Source organism: Takifugu flavidus, chromosome 10, assembly GCF_003711565.1.
Source record: "Takifugu flavidus isolate HTHZ2018 chromosome 10, ASM371156v2, whole genome shotgun sequence".
NCBI classification, from domain to species: domain Eukaryota; kingdom Metazoa; phylum Chordata; class Actinopteri; order Tetraodontiformes; family Tetraodontidae; genus Takifugu; species Takifugu flavidus.
The window spans coordinates 8,903,564-8,923,863 of NC_079529.1; the positions used below are offsets into that span (position 1 = coordinate 8,903,564).

At 47.0% G+C, this 20,300-nt stretch overlaps 1 protein-coding gene and 1 long non-coding RNA gene across 3 annotated transcripts in view; one reads left to right on the top strand and one right to left on the bottom strand.

The window, feature by feature from the left end:
* Positions 1-13,640: 13,640 nt before the first annotated feature.
* Positions 13,641-19,949, bottom strand: LOC130532417 (uncharacterized). Of its 2 annotated transcripts, XR_008952324.1 has the most exons (4): positions 19,481-19,949; positions 19,276-19,399; positions 15,519-15,620; positions 13,641-15,349 (listed from the first exon to the last, which is right to left on the bottom strand). It is a non-coding gene; the product is annotated as an uncharacterized LOC130532417 (long non-coding RNA). The 2 variants fall into 2 exon arrangements; XR_008952323.1 differs by lacking the exons at positions 19,276-19,399; positions 19,481-19,949 and having other exon boundaries at positions 15,519-15,755.
* Positions 15,250-20,300, top strand: part of zfpm2a (zinc finger protein, FOG family member 2a) — a 116,594-nt gene continuing 111,543 nt past the window's right edge. Inside the window, exon 1 of the mRNA XM_057045070.1 lies at positions 15,250-15,387. The gene's annotated coding sequence lies outside the window, so the exon portion shown is untranslated. The remainder of the gene's footprint in view (positions 15,388-20,300) is intronic.

Sequence of the window (20,300 nt, forward strand, 5' to 3'; positions counted from 1 at the left end):
ACAGCCCTTTCAATGTTCTCTGCACGGAGGGTTTCACCAAAAAGGTCGTTTAAAGCATCTCTTTCTATGGGGTGAACAGGTCAGTGGTTGCAGTGTCTGCTCCTTCCAGGGGCAGAAAAAAGTCCCTCCTTCAAACTTTGAATTCTTCAGCAGCATCGTCTCATCATCATTTGAGACTCCGGGCTGGTTTGCTTTTGCAGGAACGTGCTGGTGTCGCTCTGCAGCCTCTCAGCGGGAACCATTATTCCCTCATCTCTTTAGCTTATCTCCTCTGATGATCAGCTCAGATAGACATGACAGCTGAATAAATATGCAGACGCAGTTCGGGCTCCCTCCACCGCAGAATCTCTATTATGCTCTCAGATTTAGAGATGAGCAGAATATGGAGATAACAATGGGATTCTGCAGGGATTTTGATGAATGGATGAGGATGGAGGGAGGGGGGGATTTCTTCTTTTTTATCATCTCCTGATAAACCGTGGCTATCAGCTGGGAAAATCAAGACACGTTTTACCCATTTGCTTAAAAAGCTCCGCTGGTGCATCTATTGAAGAGATCTTTGAGGATCAGAGCATCAAACTGGTTTTATAAAATTATACTGGAAATTAGAGTGGGACCATGGCGATGCAAATATCTTTATCTTCATCCTAAATGGATGCAGACGGATGAGAAAACATAATTAAAAAATAAAATAAAAAACAGTTGTGTAGATGTAAAAAGGAAGCCCGCTGCGCTCTGATTGGTCGACTGCTGGACATGTGAGCACGTGTAGCCTTTTTATAGCAAACCGGTGTCTGTCTCGGCTGTGGTGCGTTGGGCTTTTGCCTGGCCCCCAGCTCCCAGCATGCTTTGAAACATGTAAGTCTCCTTTCAATCAGTTTTGGAGCGTGCCATCGATATTGGCCACGTCCGCGGCAGAGGAGGCACTTTGGCAAAAGAGCCGCCGTGGGAGGGGCCGGCCTGACCCAGCTTTAATGCAGAACTGCAAAGGGGGGGGGAGAGAAAACAACAACAACAAAAAACCAGCTACTATATTTACCCAAATCTGCAGCTTACTGGGTGCACACGCCATAATGATCTCCTCTTTACACTGCTCGATGCAGAATTACAGCCCTCACGGCGGCAGGGGCCAAGATTGGAGACAGAGGAGACGCAATTATTACAGCGCCATCATCTTGTTGTGACTGTGTTCCTGGGCCTCTTCACCTCACTCGGTCGGGAGTGCAGAGCTATAAAATGGGCAATTAATGAAGTGCGGCGGTGACTGGGAGAGGCGTGCATTCCTCTCAGATACATATAATATGGAGCTGTAAACGCGGCTCGTGCTGTTGGTCTAGTGGACTCCAGATTTGGACTTGCGTCGACTATGCTAGCTGTCGTGCTGGGGTCAGCAGCACAGCCGAACTCCAAAAATAGACCCACCTTCCTTGTCAGGTTTCTTGATTTTTTTTTTTTAATTTTTGGCTAAATCTTAATTAGTGATTAGTTGGAATAATTCTCAAACTGCCTCTATTTCCTCAGTGGAGGATGGCCTGTTATTTTAATTAAGCAGGGGTCAGAATTATTAACTCAGCAGGAGTGTGTTGAAAGACACTGTGGAAATCAGCAACAACGCTACCCCCCACCCCCCCCCCCCCCCAAAACATACACACACACACACCTTCATTCCAATCTAAACTGGGAGGGGGGAAGAGTCTTGGCAGGGGAAGAGGGGATTTTTGTTTGGTGTTCCATCCCTTCAGTGTGATGACTTGGTTGACGCCTCTGCTCGTCCCTGCAGTTTGATGACGATGAAGCTGGAATCAGACCCCTGATGGGGGTGTCTGCAGGACTGGGAGCTGGGAAGTGACACAGGAAGTTAAACAGGAAATAATGGTTGTGTGGAAGACATCAAAAAAGGAAACTGCGCTCTGGAGAGACGAGGAGGGGATAATTAAAAGGGAAGTGTAGTGAGATCATCGTGCGGCTCACGCAGAAACATGCTGATAAATCAAAATGTCTCTTTTGTATCTCGGCTCAGATCTTTTGACAGTTTACTGCTTGTTTTTCTTGTTTCACACGGCAGCTGGCGTCACATCAAGCAGCTTAAAATCCTCCCTCCAGTGTTTAAATCAAGAAATCTGACTAAACCCTTGAACGATGATGTTTAAGTTGGTGTATGTGAACTCCACCGCAGATAAAACACACTGGCTGTAAATCCCCAGATGTGAGACGAGGCTCCAACTTGAAAAGGTGCAGCGAATTTTTGTGCAGGTTTCAATCAAGTTTCCGAACAAAACAATGCGTCAGCAACGGCTTCGTTAGCAACGTAGCATAGCAATAGCTGCCCTTTCTATTCCCCGTTGAGGAAATGTACGTAAGAATGACACAGAATCGATTTATATAAATATGCTGATATAGAATAATGGATCAAATGAGCAGAAACCCCTTTGTTATGCCAGAAAATTCAAGGCTGCTTCTCGTGTGTTGTGTGTTTCCTCTGCAGACGTGTGTTTTTATAAAGTGACACCTCTGGTCTGTAGTCACCTCTGTAATTCAGAGCCTCATTGCGGAGCTCAGTCTTCCTCCATGTTCCCACCGAGAACATTAATACTAATGAAGGTCACATTATTGGAAACTGAAAAGCCCATTTTGCCCCTTTAACAGGTTAGTTTGGTCCTCAGTGGCACTTTTTACGTCACTTAATGCCAAAGCAGTCTATGCTATGTTGTTCAGATAAAAAGTAACTTTTTCATGCTTTCTGTAGTCGATCTGCCAAACATTTAACTTTCATTTGCTCACCACATGACAAACAACGTGGCTAAGATGTTTCAGAGGTGACTCATGATTAGAAAGGTGGCAGAATTTGGTCGGCGAAAGCAGAAGTGGACACGTTGGTGACGGGCAAATTGATGAAGAAAGTATAACATTTTATTTTTTGGGCTCTGTTGACGTTGAACATCTTCAGTTATATCCACGGGACACACAGGACGCACACTTATGTCCCTCAGTGAGCGCCACAAAGTTGCCGGCTGGGGTGTTTTTTTTGCCGTGTTCAGGCTGTGGGGCCTCAACGCTGACTGACGCCCCTGGAGCGATAGCCTGATCCAGCAGGTGCGCTTGGCTCACATACCTCTGATCAGTACACCACTGTGCTTGTCTTCTGTAATAAGCTCCTTCAAAGATCAGTATGTAACCCCCCCCTCCCGCCTCCCTCCCTGATAAGATCTGGAATATGTAGTTCTCTCCTTCCCTTTATTCCCAACTCTTTGCGTTTTCTTAAGAAAATGTCAGCTTAATCATATCTTAACGCTTTGATAATGGGCCTCTTTTACACGGGCGGAGAACAGTCACTTCAGTGTTTTTTCAAAGGCCGGACGAGGAGGGACGGAGAGACTGTCTCCAAATTAAATTTGCTTGGCTTCAGTGTGTGTGTGTGTGTGTGGTGTGTGTGTGTGTGTGTGTGTGTGTGTGTGTGTGTGTGTGTGTGTGTGTGTGTAAGGCACTCCTGCACTCCTCTTGACAATCACACTAAACACCTCCTTGTTTTACGTGCACAAGCGGAAATTATTAATATTTAAATATCAGCTCGCCCGATTTAAATGACCGAGGAAGTTAAGGCCAAAGCCTCTTTAAGCATCTGTGACGCTCGTTATCGTTACCTGACGATCTGCACAGGCTTGTACGAGACTTTTGTGAGTTGTTGTTGTTTTTTTTTTAAATATTCCAGTATATTTCCATCTGCGCAGTTTTGGATATAAATTATTCCGACGTCAAATGGCCGCAAGCAAACGGCAAAACAGGAGCCAACAAATGAATTATTTGTAAAGTGTCACCGCGCACTAACGGAGAGCCGGGGGTGCCCGGTGCGTGCGTGCAGGTGTGGAACCAGCTGCTGGGTTCTTGAACGCCCCCCTGTTTCTCCTGTCAATCAAGATGACGGGCAGCTACGGCACACGCGCTCCCCAAACTACAACTGCTGGGGTGTGGAGTGTTTGGAAAGAGGGGGAAGAAGTTGCTCCTGTTGGGTGAAGGCTGTGCTGCACGGCGGAGCAGCAGAACGCGCAGCAGCACCACCCACTTTCAGCCATTTAGATGTAGAGGGAGTAGAAAGACCAGCGGGCATGTTTAAGGAGCCCTGTGGCTCCTCCGTGTTGCTGTCAGTCGCTCCGGGGCCGAGACGCTGGCGGCAGCCACATTGTCTTGACCTACTTGTGACTTGTTACAGCGGTGAATTAGAGGGACGAAAACAGCTCAACAAAACCAGGCGGGGGGATGAAAAAAGAAAAACAAGCTTAAGAACAAATGGTCGTTTCTGGTGGAGTTTGGAGTTCTAATCGGGGAAGCAGAAGCCAGAGGAGAAGCAGGGGAGCGTGCGCGCAAAAAAAAAAAAAACATTATCTACGTCTCAAGATGGATCCTTGACTAATCCCGCTGTCTGAGCTCAACGCTCCCAAGATGCTCCTAGAGGAGAGGAGGAATACTGGAGGAGAGGAGGTGGCGAGGAGGAAAGGGAGCAGGCCGTGCCAGTTTAGTCTTCCCACAGGCCAGAGTCAGTTCAGGGACAAGCAGCGGCAGATTATAGCCGGAGCCCCCGTGTGAGTCCAAATCAGGACCGTTAGCTGCTCGAGATGCTTATTAGCATGGCGCTCGATTTGGACGAACCTTCGAGATTCCAGCGTGGAATCGTTCCGCAAAAAAGAGGGGAAAGAAAGGCATAATCAAACTGTGAGGGAGACGCGCCCATCCCCCCTTTCATGTCTTAATTAGTTATTTTGCATTGGCTGCGAGAGTAAGCGGCGGATTTGTTATTATTTGCCGAAACACAGGCCGTCACATTATTGTGTGGCTGCCGTCCTCTTTGATTCAGGCTAATGGAGTCCCAGCAAGCTACATAACATGTGCTGTGTGAAAGGCCTCTAATTCCAAATCATCTGAGAGAGCGGCGCGTCCGTCGGCAGAGAACGTCTGTACGATGACACGCAGGCACAAATAAAACAAGAGAAAAGAGGGAGCCCCGAAGAAAAGACCACAAAAAAAGAAAAAAAGTCCATGTGATTTCACTCGGACATGAAACCAATTTGTTCAGAGCTTCGTTTTACTGCTGTTCACAGCGAATGATTAAAGAGGAGCTACTTCACATTGATCTCTCGCACAAAGCTCAATAAGCAACGGCTGCTAAACTAGCGAGATTTGACTCCCCTCTTTGGTTGTAACGACAGTTTATTGAGTTTGGAGCCGCGGAAAATGAAGATAAAAAGGCTTCACGCGTCAATCGTGCTGGTGCGGGCCGCAGGACCGCGTCAGCGGCGCCCTGCCACACCGCCAGGGTTACCGGCGAGATGAATCTAGAAGTGGCCGCGGGGTTATTTTTAGACTTGGCTGCAGGATAAAAAAAGTTTCTGAGCCCCATAAGTAGGTCAGCTCAAGTGCTGCTCAAATTCCTGTTATGTACAATTACTGAGGAGTAGCATCTGTGGTGGAGAGCAACTTTTAATCCACGCCGCAGTGAATGAGCAACTTCTCCAGTCATCAACTTTTGAAGAAATCTGCGACTAATCCGGGAAGCAGTTTGTTCTACAAGTCCATTTGTCGCTGCACCTGACAGACGAGTCGAGGACGCTGCACTTAAATTCACACAACTAGAGAGGCAACTGTTTAAAACAAGCAAATTAAGCAGAATTACGCATAGCTAACAAAAAAACATGCATTTATGAGCCCATTTTAGCCTTAAAAGTCACCGTCAAGTGAGAAGTTAAGATTAAATTTGGGATTTATTTACGGTTTGGTTACATTTAAGGGCAGCATGGATGATTCTAGGGTCACTGTATTAAAACAAACGACAGAATTAGCTTTAACCTCCTGTTGATGTGCTTAAACTCACTAATGCCAAACAGCAACCGTCCCCGATGCAGCATTCTGACCTCCTGGAGCGTCGCGCCGCGGTCAGAGCTAATGCGGGACACGCGCCAGTCCGTTTACATGCACACGCTACATATGTCAGCGGCGCCGTGAATTACAAGAGTAATATGCAGGGTTTGTGGAAAAGCTGCGTGTTTTGTGTCCGGCGATGAGGGCGAAAGAAAAGAAAAGAAAAAAACCCTCTTATTTTCTGCTGCTTCTAGCTCACCAGTTCAAACCTGTTTACTTTCATGAGATTCAAGGGCAGGTTGCCACACGGCGTCTAATGAGGGCCAGTGCGCGGCCGTACGGCGCCGCTGTATCACAAACACGCATTGGGAAGCATTAATTGAATAACAGGAGGGGCCCAGGTGACAGCGGCAGAGCGAAAATGATGAGGCTCGGCCTACCATTTCAACTCTGACAGGTAAACAATTTAATTGATTTTCCGCGGCGCCTCGCCGGACCGTTCGGCGCCGCATTTCCAGTTTAAACGCGGGAACGTTCCCGGTGTTTGCGGAACAGACAGGCCCGTCATCTGTAGCGCTGAAAACATGTCAAGCTAGGACGAGTAATTTGTGGTGATGAATGACAAGTGCAGGCTCCTGTTCAGTAGTCTGAGCGCTCATTAGAAAACACATTTCAGATGTCACCAGGCTCCCATGTTTCCCTCTTCTTTTTTTTTGGTGCTTTTTTTGGGGTAGAATATACAAATATCGCCTGAATGCTGCAGTGTCACAGGGACGAGCAGAAGGAACTAAAACCTCAATTGACACGTCTCACGCAGCCGACTTTTTTGAACATTGACAGCCATCTGTGTGGATTCCTTTCACTCTCCGCTAATGAGCTGCGGGTTGAGGAGACCCAGTCTACACAGACCTGTCCCTGGGGCCCTGTGCAGCTGCTGGGCACACACACACACACACACACACACACACACACACACACACACACACACACACAGACTGACTTTTCTCTGCGTTTGAAAGCACACTTTGGCTAACCGAGATCTAAAATTTGCGCCACTTCACATGAGTATATGTTATTTTCTCGCATCACACACGTTCCATGTGTGCCAGCTGAAGGTGCCAGGATAAATGAGATCCGGAAAAAAAAGTTCCCAAAGAGAGAAACCGCTTCGGCTGGAAGTGCAGTGCAAGTGTCGAGTGTGTTTCTGCAGAGACTCCGGATATTTCATCTAATATGTCCCGTCTAAGTGTGTGTTCACGTTTACTACACAGCATCCTCATTCTACTATCAAAGTGGGGACATGTTTGTGAAGATATTGTGCTGTGCCACACAACTTTAAGGCTTTTAAGGATGAGGTTAGAATGGGGTTAAGGTTAGGGTTAGGGTCAGGGAGTGAGGTGGGTAATGTAATATGTCTATGAAAGTCCCCACAAAGATAGAAATGTGAAGCTGTGCCTGCGAGACAAACAGCTTGAGAGACAGCGAAGGAGCACAAGAATATGCTATCAAGTCAAAGTTTGCGCAGCCATTCACGCTCCGACACATTCCCGCACCCAGAAACGTCGCGACAATGTGCGGAAATCTATTTGATCCCTATCGTGCACAAAAGCAGATGAGCTGGAATGCCACTGATACAGCCTGTGAATGGGGAAGGACAGGGAGAGCCTAATCAATGTCCTCCAGGACCGGCAACCGCTTCGCCTTTGTTTCTTTTTGTAAATACAAGCCTCTTTAACATCACAATATAAGCCATTATCTCGCCTGGCAAGGTAAATTTTTTTTGAGGGGGTGGGCGGATGGCGGTGGTGGAGGTGGGCGCAGGAAAACATACGTTTCCCGGCGTGGAGCAGATCAGTCGGGGGAGATCTAAAGTCATGCAAATGTTATGGCAGGAAAATACAGGCAAAACTCATTCTAATTATTCCATATCAGCACATTTGCATGGGTAGTTTTTTCTTTCTTTTTTTTTTTTTACAAGGAAAGAGTTTATGATCAGTGGAGCTCGGGCACGTGGGGGCTGTTTAGGAATTCACAGCGTTTTGATCTAATCAGGGAATCAAAATATTCATGAAACACAATGATATCTCCTGGAGGCAGGCGGCTGGCCATTAATTTTCAAATTCAGGTAATTTATTAACACTTATCAGAGGCTGAAAAAGCCTTGCTCTGTGTTTGTAAAGTGGGCGAGAGGGAGAGAGGAGTTCGGGAAAAGTGATTCCAGATGATTTATAACAGTGTACTGGGAGCATTTTCAACCTGGTATTCAATTAGACGTGCTACGTCCAATTTTCTATTCTAGATCTACAGTTAAAAACTCTATTAAAGCACCATTTTCCTGAGCATATATATCTATTATCAGCATTCACAGCAGATTTGATAACTCTGAATGTGTCACTGTGCTTTTCCTACCCTCACTGGTCTTTTTCTCATTAATTAGAAGAGGTTTGACTACAAGTGCTGCTTGGATGTACAGTATATTTAGGCTCCACCTCATTCCAGGAGCTTGGTTTGACCTCTCTGCCCTAGCTTAGTACAGTTAGCAATAAAGCTAGCAAGATAAAATTCACCTGATCCTTCGGATAAATGAAAAAAGCTGACCTTTACTTTAGACAAATGCAGTTCTCGAGCCACAGTCATAAAGGATGATCCAAGGACAGGGGTGAGAGAAGGCACGAGGCCAGGGGCTCTTTGTCTTCTGGCAATATTACAGGCTAGATTCAAAGAGCCCCCCCCCAAGCTGAGCTGATCCCAGACCTGAGCCGCGATCACAGCGCGATAACAACCAGATGGATCAATACCCGTGTTGTAAAGGTTAAATGATGTTATGTCGTTCGTTGTTATTGGACACGGCCAGTCAAGATACATGACACCGACACCCTTTCCCGCCCTCTCCCGGCCCCCGCTGCAGGATGAGACCCTGCCGTGATCCCAAGAAGAAGGTCAGGTGTTGAAGCCTTCTCCCACTTGGCAGATGAACCGTCTGCTCACGCTGAATCGCGCTGGCAGCAGCAACTTTCCAATGTCTCTGACACAATCTAGAGGACCATCTGATACCAGGAGGGAGTTTGCAGACGTCCTGGTCGATATAACGCAATAAAATCCCGTGATAGCTACTATCTAGCATAGCTTTTTAACATAAGGGCAGCTCAAAACATGGAAATTTCGAGCAAGTAACGGATAAGCTAGCCTACGCTAGCAGGGATAAGCTAGGGAGATGGAAAAAACAGTGAGTGCCCCAGCAGGTTAAAAAAAGGTGTTTGAATGAAACCAAACATAAAAGCTCCTGGCTACTAGAAGATTGGGAGGCTATTCGTGGGAGAATGGCGTCGCATCTCAATCCACCTGACCTGCTGTAAAGAGAATATTGACTAGAACCCGCATTCAGTTGCCTTACTACAATCAGCAATTAGCGGCTAAGTCTTTCTTCGGCAGCATGTTGACGACTGCGACTCTTGTTTCCGAGGTGCGCGACGTGGCGCTCCTGGAGGATTATCAGCCCTCCAAATTACATAACCGAACTAATGAGATACATACTCGCGCAGTTCCAAACCCTATTCCCACCGGGTGCCTCACTGGCGGAGTGAAATATTCCCCAGCTCCCAGCGGACGCCCGGCGCATCGCCGGCTGTCTGGGGAGAGGGGAGCCGAGGCTGGAAACATGGAGAGGAAATAAATGGAGATGTATCGTCTCCAAAAGGTCTGACTGACAAGCTGCTAATATGGTGTAATTGTTTAGCGAGAGGATTGGAGCTTCTCTCCACAGCGAGCCGAGGTGAAAATGACTTCTTAGGCTAAGTGTTTATTACGCTGCGGTTCTTTTCTCTCGCTGAGGCCTCATTAAATAAAGGCTCAAGTTGATGCATGTTCGGGACGTATTTCTATTACCGAGTGGGGGGGGGGGGCAGGATGCCTGAATATTAGCTCTACCAATCCTACCAAACAGCATGATTGTTGACTCTGGCCCGAGTGAAACTGAGACCAAACGTGCACTGTGCGGTGGAACGCCGCCTTCCTCCACCCTCTCTCACCCTCACGGTGCAGAAAATTGAGGTCACCCTGTCGTTTGTATTCACGGTAATATGGCGCCGCGAATGACGACGGGGTTTGTTTAATGTTCCACGCTCAGAATATCTATGTTTATGCCTCCCGACCTGGCATCCAATCCATTCCGCGCCGCGCCGCTCGCGAGTCTCGGCTAAAACCACAACCTCCTGATTTATACCAGATAAGCAGAACAAAGGTAATGGATTGTTTTGGCGGTATTTCTCCCGGAGTGCGTCCAGGGTACCTGTAGTTCAAACACCAGTCACGCCAGCTGTGTAGAACATCGGTCACAAATGTGCCGGCTGCCTGAGTTATGGCTTGTTGTATTTAGAGGATGTGAGGCGGCGGAAGAGACCACAGCTCTTCAACGAGGAGGGGGACGCGTCTTCAACTTGTCCCAAGTCCTTCAGAGAGCCGTGCGATGCAGCTGAGAGTTAAAGTTAGTGAAGGAAGGGACGACCTGACTGGAGGGGACAGATTCAGTGCATTATTTATCATGTTACAATGAGCTTATCCCATAATTACTCCATGCTAATTCCCCCATGGATGGCATCTGTGGGGTTTTTCCCCCGTTTCTCCCGATCCAAATTAAAATCTACGCCGGCGTCTTTATCGCCCTAACTGCTCCGCATCACCCCCAGTGCTAAAAAAGAGCCTTTGAAATGACATTTACCTCCAAAAAAGCTAATTGTTTTTTTTTGTTTGATTTTGGTGACACCTTATCTGAAACCGGCTGTTAATTAATGGCAATTATACATTAAGCATTAAAGGAGGCACCTTATTAATTAATGGCCTCAGATGCAATTAAATTACAGATGCACACACCAATTTAGCAACCAACTTTCCTTAATCCTGCCTAATTTCAAAGGGATTTCAGGAGGGGGAAAAGTGATTCTATTATTATGGCTGCAGTAGGTGTTAATTAAGAAGCAACTAGCGAGTGCATCTAATGTGGATGCAGCATGTGTGTGTGAGTGTGTGTGTGTGTGTGTGTGTGTGTGTGAGAGAGAGAGAGAGAGAGAGAGAGAGGGCAGGCGTGCTTTCAGCAAAGCAACAGGATCAAACCACAGGAATCCACCTCTGCACTTCCCCTCTCTTCTTTTTCTTCTGTACGATGGGAAGAGGTCCTACTTTTTCTAACGCCGTTGTTGCGTCTCGCTCGGCAATGAGTGCTTCGGTTCGCGTGGTTCTTTGCATTCAGCTAATTGATTGAAGGGTGCCGTTGATCTGATTTTATTTAGAACACACTTTGTGCTCCCAACCAAACTAAAAGCAGGGTATTATTATGAAACCGACTCTAAATGTCGGTAAAAACTTCTTAACGCCCGTGAGGAGTCCCAGCCTCCACCAGCTCCGGCCGAAACAAAGAGCAGCTCGGGGGATCTTGATGTAGAACGTTGAGTTTCTCCTTCCATAGGTTGAGAGGAGCAACGCCGCTCATGAGGGAATACCCGAGTCAACACGCGCTCCGTCCGATTATGTTAATAATAAATCCAATTATGCACTTACGGCATGAAACGGAAACCAGGCTGGTTGCCCGTGGGGTCGTGGGGGGGGACCGCGCCATGTTTCATTTGCAAAATGGCGCGATCAATAGCCCTTTGTGCTCACAGGACATTGAGCACTCAGGGTAATTACCTCGATGTCTGTGTTTACAGTGTCAATAAGAAGGCCGAGGGTCGGACTTCGCCCTCCGAATCTGCTCCCGTCCTTCATTTTTGGAACTTGCGTCCACTCAACGGAACTTTTTTCTGTTGTTGCGGCCATTTTGAGTGGCGAGTTTCCCCCTCTTGCCCGTGACGCGTCCCGCTTTGGTTTCATAATCTGCCTCAGAAACGTGCGCACGCGGCCGCAGAAGCCCTGATCTATATGATTCAGACGTGTGCTGTTTACGTCCTACATGAAACGTCCGCATCCGCGCTAATTACGGTTTACCGAACTTGAAAGGCCGCCGCCGACATTGGGAGCCACAATTACAATTTCCTTTTTCCCGGGTGAGGAAGAACATCAGAAGTGGGAAGCAAATGCACATTTTTGAATGATTCCAAGGCCATTTTTGATCCCTCCAGACATCCTATCGCTAACACGTCCACCCCCCCTCCCCCACAATCGGAGACGCAACTGCACAACACAGTCGAAGCAGCAATTAGTGCAAATTAACAGACTTTTTCTAAAACTGCCTTTGCTCAGAAAACGCAGGCTTTGTAGTTCAAAAACACAAAATTCCCACTTTGGCCTGGGAGTTGGAGTGTTTCCAGCCAATGCCTAAATCCTAAAATAAGTACTGCAATCTCCTGGCACAGACACACTGTAATGCTTTAAAAACAATTTAGCAACTGTCATCGCTGTAATTACAGTAACTAATTACCATCCTCAGCAAACAAATAGCTTAACATAATACGCAGGCCCAATCAATTTTAAGAAATGCAAATTCCGAAAAGGAAAAAAAAAAAAGAAGGGTGTTGGGGGGGGGGGGCATTTTGGCAAACCTGAAAGAAAAACAGGGGAATAACACTTTGTTTTATCGGCACATAATTCCCAGGGAATATCATATCATAAATATTTGCATTCAGTTCTTATCAGGACATTTGCATTTTCCTCTTATCAGCCGGCGAGCCAGGCGCTGGCAGATAGGGCGGCCTGCCTCCACGCCTGCCTCCACGCCTGCCTCCACGCCATACACACATTTCTAATGAGTCACGTCGCAGCCTGATATCATATTTTGGCTACAACTTTATCGCCAAAACGAGGAGGTCATTTTCTCCTGGAGTTGGCTCATCTTTGGAACTGTCTTTGAGTCCCTCCCCCCCCCCCCCCCAACCCCAACCCCAACCCCCCCCGTCTGATGTGATTTAACCGAGATTCATTTTTTTAAAGCCCACAAAAAGGATTATTCCCCCCCCAAAACCCACAACGGCCCCCGTATCAGTGGCACGTACGCTCGCAATGATTATCACTCTGTCATAAAATATTTCAGTTTTATCGGAGTATTATTTTATTTGCCACTGCCTCCCTCTGAACAGAGACTCTGGGGAAGGGAAGCACACACACACACACGCACACACACACACACACATTAAAAAAGCTCATCTGCATGAACAGCAGTGGATGACAGGCAGGAGACTCAGCTCCACCATCTCATTTTGGTGGACGTGTGCAACAGTTACCGTGTGTGTGTGTGTGTGTGTGTGTGTGTGTGGTGGTGGTGGTGGGGGAGAATTAAAGTAATTGTTTGATAACATTTTCAAAAAGGTATTTCACAATAACAATTTCATGGTGCATTGCAGAGTATAATTATACGTCAGCCTTTTTTCCTCGGACAGCCGAGGAACACCGGGGGTCAACTAAAGCATCCTCGTCAAATTCTCCTCTCATTAGTGCAATCGCTTCTCTCTGCTAATTATTTTGTCTCCCTCCCTCTCTCCCTCGCTAGATTACATGCAGCTTTAGGTTCCAGTGATAATTTACCATATTTTTTTTTATTAAAATTTGTTGTCCCTGCAAATATGTTTTGCATTAATTACAGCCCGATGTGACGGAATGTTAACGACTCCTTTGATGTAACGTAATCACGCGTACGTCCAAGTGCATTTGTGCGCATGTTGGGCTTGTTTTCTGCAAACGTCCGGTTGATTTTCATTATTATTACTATTTATTTTATTCTTTTTTTTTCATAGTTTGAATGCAATTAAAAAGCGAAACACATTCCCCAGCCCACACCGAGGGGAGCAAAGGAGAATAATTGAGAAGTTTCAAGCAGGGTTTAATCATTAAAATGTGCTGTAAGGAGCGGACGTGACACGTAAATGATTTGCTTTCCACCTAATTTTCATGTAAATCAAAAACCAGCACAAGGAGACATAACAACAACCCCTGATATGCAGCCGACAAAAGTCGGCAGCTACTCTGGAATAAACCAGGGAGACGACGGTAATGAGAGCAACACGACTTCGCCCCCGCTGGTGTCTTCATCTGCCTTCTGGAGGGTCTCCCAGACTCCCCCCCCAGTCCTCATTATGGTTCTGTGCCTGGTGTAGCCTGGAAGAGGGCAGCTGGATCACCTTAAGGATTCTCCTTAAATCTTATCTGGGGCTTTGTTTAAACAGGGGGGGGGGGGGGGCATTCCGCCAGGGCCAGAAGATCCGTCAGGCTGCATTCACATAATCAGCAGCCTCAACTTCTGCAGCGGGGAAAATGGGGGAAACTCCTGATAGCTTGCAGCACTTTTGGCTGGAGAGGAAGTGCTCGGGAGTAGAAATACAGCGAGGGACATCTGAGCTCAAGCATCTGAAGTCTGTCAACAGGAGTGCTGACACGTTCCGCCTGAGACTGAAACCCAGCCCGGACAACCTGGGAGCCATTCAGGCTGTAAAAACAGGAACTCTTCTCATCATTACCAAACTGACTGACTGGTTTTGGTTCTTCTGTCAGGTTTCCAATGAGGTCAGTGTTATAATGAGCCAAAAAGAGCTCCAGAGAAAGTTTGATTTTGGAGGAAGAGTGACGAGTGAAGGCGTTCCTTCCTCCATGTTCCTGGTATGTGATTCAAGAAAACAGTCTTTAGGATATTTACATTCTGACTGTGACATTTGCTGTAAATTTGTAATAATTGGAGTCAACAAACAGAGAAACAGCTGTTTGTTTTGGAGAATGTGGCATCTTTATCTGTCACAACGCAACGCTGCAGCACAGTCCAAGTTAGGCCACGTCTGGTACATGTGGGGTCGGCGCATTAGAGGCCGAGTTACCAGTGGCTCTCAGGAGGGGGGGGGGGGGGGGTCAACGTCGACTTTCACGACTGGTGAGCTGCCATCAGACCAAAGCGGTGCTAATCACACCCTCACGAAGAGCTAAAGGCCTTGCAAATGAGCGCTGAGATGGTGTTGCGGTGTTTGCAGAGCATGACACCCGGGTGCCTGTCCAAATCAAGGGGAGGCAGGGCCCGGTCTTTGTGTCGGGATCCCAGTTTTGGCCGGCAGTCCGGTCCCAGCAGGGACGGGATGTAAAGGATTTGAGCGGAGCTGCCACAGCTTTCAGAAATAAGCTCGTCAGGGAGATGGAGCTGCACATCTACAGAGGTGGATCACAGTGTGACCAATCTTTGTGAATTATTGATCTGAATTTAACTTTCTATCACGTATTATGATCATTTTCTGTTCGCTTTGAAGGAAGGGGGGAGAGAATAAAACAAAAAACCCCAAAAAGACGCTCTGTTTTATATTTATATGAATAAACCTAACGATGTAACGTATCTTTTCAAAGCCCTGATGCCATTTCGAGGTTTTTGGGGGTAACTATGGCTTCCGGTCGACCCACCTCGCAGCTCCGAGGGGCGAAGTTGGCATAACAAACGCACCCCCGCGTCACGTGATCACCAGCAGATTTGGTTCCGACTTCAAACCAGAAACGATACCGGAACGCATCATTTTGATGTTTAGCTTCGAATCTTTAAAATCTGTCGGGAAGGGATCAGATCAGAGTGACGTCAGACAGGTGAGTGCGCATATTGACGGTTATGCTGCGCAAAAGTGCGCGGGGTTGTTCCGCCAATGTATGTTTGATTTACTGCCTAGAACATGCTGGAAAGGCCATCACGACTTACAATTTAACGTGGTTTTACTTACAACTTGAAAATCTTGCGCACGCTTGTCATGTTATTCCGAGTGCTGTGGCTGATATTCCTGCCTCTCCGCTCATGTCACCGGGATGTTCCAGCACCGGTGTCCCTGGATTTAGTGGAAAGAGTCTAAATTAAATGGACTTGTGCAAACGTGTTTTTAGGTGATCAGCTCAGAATTTCGAAGTTGTGCAACAGCACAGGTGGAACATTTATTCATACTTTATTTTCAGCCTGTACTGCCCCCCCGCCCCGCCCATCCCTTTCCACACAAGCTGTTCTGAGTGAAGTGTTAATGCTGTGGTAATGTAAGGCCATCTCAACAAACACACGCACACACACACAGAAAACAGACTATTTGCAGCAGGGGAAATAGCATATGATGGAAGACAGGGATGCTGCGGTGGAGTCGGGCTGATTAAGCGATTGGGACCATTCTGCTTTCTTCAATCCAGCAGATAACATCATCCTTGGGCTTTATCTTTGCTCTTGAACTTATTTTAAACATTCCCCTCTGCTCTCTCTTTATTACATACTGTCCTCTCCTTTTTGGCATCCAGTTTCATTACTGCCGACTTATCTCATACATCCTTCCTTTCTGTCACTCTGTTTATTGTGTGGCGGGGATTTTAAGATTAGCTGCTCCCACATACCCCTCAACAATACTGTATAATGAAGCCCCGCTGCACCAGCCCAGTATGGGGCTCCACACTGCACTAGGAAGGAACTAAATATTTGTTTATAGTTGGAGTAAATTAATTAGCCTATCTAGAGACAGATAGCGGAAAAGGCCGCGCGTTTAATTTGAAATGGCATATCTGCAGCACATTCTTTCATTCTCTAATCCCACAGCAAATATGCTGTCTGCTGGAGTGATATCACCATTCAGAGCGGATTATTTGCATATAGGTTGAAAGTAAAGGGTGATTTTTGTTTTGATTGATGAAGAAAAGTGTGCATTGAATCAGCTGATAGGGAGTCGTCCTATTAGAAGAGGGTGCGTCTTCCTATTGGAGGCCTCATCATGCTCGTATCTGCTGTACATGAAGTTGTAATTGTGTTGATAAATGGGGGGGGGGGGGGGGTTGCTTCTCAATTACCCTCATTTTCAAAATGGCATGAATGCTCCATTAGAGCCACATCTGAACACATCAATGAAGGCATGGATGGGAATCTAAAGACCGCCAGTTTCCAGATTTTAATCTGAATATAAGCAATAAACAGCTCGGCTAAGTGTCCAGTGTTCATGTGATGTGAGCCACCTCTGATTTTTCAGAAAATAAGAACTCGGTTACCGAGCTACCCCGGGGTCACCGCTGCATCTCCACTGAAGATTTATCCAATTGCACCCGTGTTATTGTCTGTCAGTGATACAGCAGGAAAACATGAGGTCATCTCAGATTATACCATCAGATTACTGCTGTAGGAAGCCCACGCAGTCTCCATCCAACGTGATCGGGTCTCCTTTTCATCCCCCCCCAGATGTAATTGCATCACTCAACACGCAGGTTAAGAGACGGGGTTGGAGAAATTAACTTTTTTTTTCTCCTTTCTTTAAACGTTGCCGATTTCCCCAGTTGTTTTAATAACCCATCTCCAACCTGTGATCTAATCTACAGTTACAGTGGAGCTAATTAAAGTTGAAATTAATTACCGTCTGCGCCTGATATTCTAATAACGGCTTTGAGTTTTGTAGCAGGAAGTTGATATTTTGTCACCCGTGTTTTATCTCTGGCAGCTGCGTGTGATTGTCTGCTCTTACAGATTATTAATGTAGCCAGGAAAGGAGCAGGAAATGGCAGATAAAGGCGGAGAGCCTTTCCTTTCTAGCGCTGCTCCTGACCACTGTGGCCCCTCTTGACAGCTCCAAGTCGCCCCCCCCCTTTCCTTGCCAGCCCTCTTCTTTTAACGGTCCCTTTATCATGACAGTATTTAGAGGAGATACTATAAGACTGAGCGGGCCTTATGGCTCCCTTTGATAGAAATTATACAATTGTTCATTAGCGGCTAAGGTCGTGCCCCCTGCGCGCGCCCCCACCCGTCGGCCTTGCTTTCCCTTTGGGATCTCATTTAAGCCCCACAGCGTTCAGCAGCGCGTACTGCAGGGGCTACAGATGTGACACCACCCAGGACCTGCTGCAGACGGCGCGGCTGGAAATGTCAAGTTAAGTGAAGGGAACTGTTGGGCCGGCACACTCTAGTAAGCAGGGTTTGTACGTCCCTGCGGGGGTGTGTGGCGCTCTCCCCGCCCGGCTCTGTCACTCTTACAGCGGCTATCATGTTTTTAATGGAAAATGGTCAGCTAAAATCAAATATGGAGGTTTGATAACCGCGGTGGAGGAGCGGTGCTTCTTCGAGTGGAAAAGAACCTTTCAGATGGTTTTCTACTGTATCATTTCCCTCCGACTGGGGGGGCTCGAGGATGCTTCCAGACTCCTGTGTGCTCCACTTGGCAAAAAAAAGATAAAGTCAAGCCTTGAACACTCTCACAGTGTCGGGTTCCAGCAACCTTCGCAGCATTTGAGCGGCTTTGTCCGTATCTTCAGAATTGCGTAATTTCCTAAAGTTCTCAGTTAACTGCTTGTTGGATTTGGCGCCACCTAGTGGTGAGATATAAGAATGTCGCTGAAAGGCATTGATTACAGCAGCGTGGTGCTGAAATATAACCAGGAGTTCAAATGTGTTATTGTTGTTTCGGTTGTTCCTTCATGTTTCTACAAAAATAAAGGAAATGTTGAGTTAGATTTACTGGTTGCTTTAAATTCCCCATACTGGTGAAGGATGTATGATGGTTGGAGCCACCGTTGCCCGGGGAAGTCTGAAATAAGCTGACCTTGGGTTGGCTAATTAAAGATGGCTGGGTTGGGTTTATAATCAGAGCTCCTGAACATGGACAGTTTCAGTGGCTCTAATTTCTAATTCTAACCCCCCCCCCCCCCCAAAAGAACCTGTTGGACTTTATGATAAAATTAGTTATATATTGCCTTTTCTCTCATCGCTACTGTGGAGTAGCACAAACTATGTAAAGTTTCGGCTTTTATAACAGTGGTTTTATAGAAAGAAGACATAGCCAAACTTGTCTCCAGTAAGTCTGAAGTTGGGTGACAAACAGCCACTTTCCCCATGTCTCCTGGATCAGCTCTAAGACGATTTCAATGACACGCAGCAGATCAACTGTTGAGAGAGTGAGGACTGCGAGACAGGGGCTTAGAATCTTCGCTGGATCAGAATGAGATGAACATACAATCAGAGGCAAAGCCACACGGGCTTATCTGCCCTTTCACGATGGCTGTCATCATCTGAGACTTCCCTCGGCTGCTCCTTCGCCAAGATGAGAAGGCTCTCCGGCAGAAAAAAAAAAAACCCCGGAAAGTTTCTCATTTTCTGCTTCGGGAAAAGTTTAGGGAGGAAACTCGCGGTGTCCCCATAAAGGAGCACATGAAAGTCGCAGAGGAGGAGGAGCGACGTGAAGAAAGAACTCTGGAGGTGTCGACCTGGGTGAGAATAGCAGAACCGAATACAAGGAGGTGAGACGTGGAGCTTTGGGGGCCGGAGAAGACGAAATGCTGCACGGCTCTGTGGAGGCATGGCTGCAGAACGGGCGCCGCCTCCGGCTCGTTTACGCTTCTCTCCCTGAACTTTATTACTCTCCTCTATGAACATGAATAATCAGCTTTGCATGCAAGCCCCCCTGCTGTGATAGTTGTTGCAAACATGCAGCATGGAGCTCAACATAAAGCTGTAACACTCTTCCAGAAACAGACCTTCATTCGCTCAAGAGCCGTTTTGATGTGAGCCTCTGATGGACCCCGTCGGCACGCAGGACTCCTGCCGCACACATTTCATAAAAACACTCCGTTTGGCATCGGCGGAGGCTGCGTGGGAGATCTGTAACATGAAATGGATCCATTTCAGTGCACATCACTGAACATATCCCATACAAGGCTGCGGCCAGTGTTTATAGCTTACCCCCTGTGAGGTGTTGGCATCCGGCGGCGGCGGCTCTGTATCCGAGACCGTGTGCCGGTTGTGTCGTCTTTTCCCATGCGAGCGCCGCTCTGCGAGGTGATTAGAGCATCTCTGTCAGCGGCTGAGGGGACAGATGGAGCAACAGAGGACTTTCTGGAGAGGCTATGGTAATTAGGAGTGAAAGGAGAGAAAATGGCAGCTTCAGTGCAACTGGGTTCAGGGAGGGAGCTTTAAACAACAATATTCAAGTGGCGCCGGGATTTGTCTGCCCTTTGGCTAGCTAACATAGCATTGTTGTAGTCATGTTAACATGCTTCCACATGCTGTGAGGTTCTCCCCACAGTATCAGTGCTGTAATATGAAATAATTTATGTTGTGTAGAACTCTCCTCTTTACTGAGCGTATAGAGCGGACACGCTGCAAATAATCCCAGAAAAAAACAGATCTCATGATGCAACGAACCAGCGTATTGAATAAAGACGGTTAAAAACATTACATTACATACAAATAAAGAAAGCACAGAGGACTTCTCCTACCTCAGGAGGAAGAGCTATGATGAGCGTTTCCAGGAATCTTCTCCGGGTCACTCGTGCGCTTGAATTGATTAAATGTGATTACATGAAAATGAGTACATTAAACGTGCTGGGTGATGGCTGAGTGAGCTCCGTGTATGCAAATGCAGTCCAGGCTTGGTTTGCTTTGCGTTCAGCTGCGTTCAGTTCATCCGGCATCTTCCAAAGGGTGACTGGAACATTAACAGTATGAGCAAAAACAATGCAGACCTCTGCCGTCTCGCAACACCATCGAGCATGACATGATT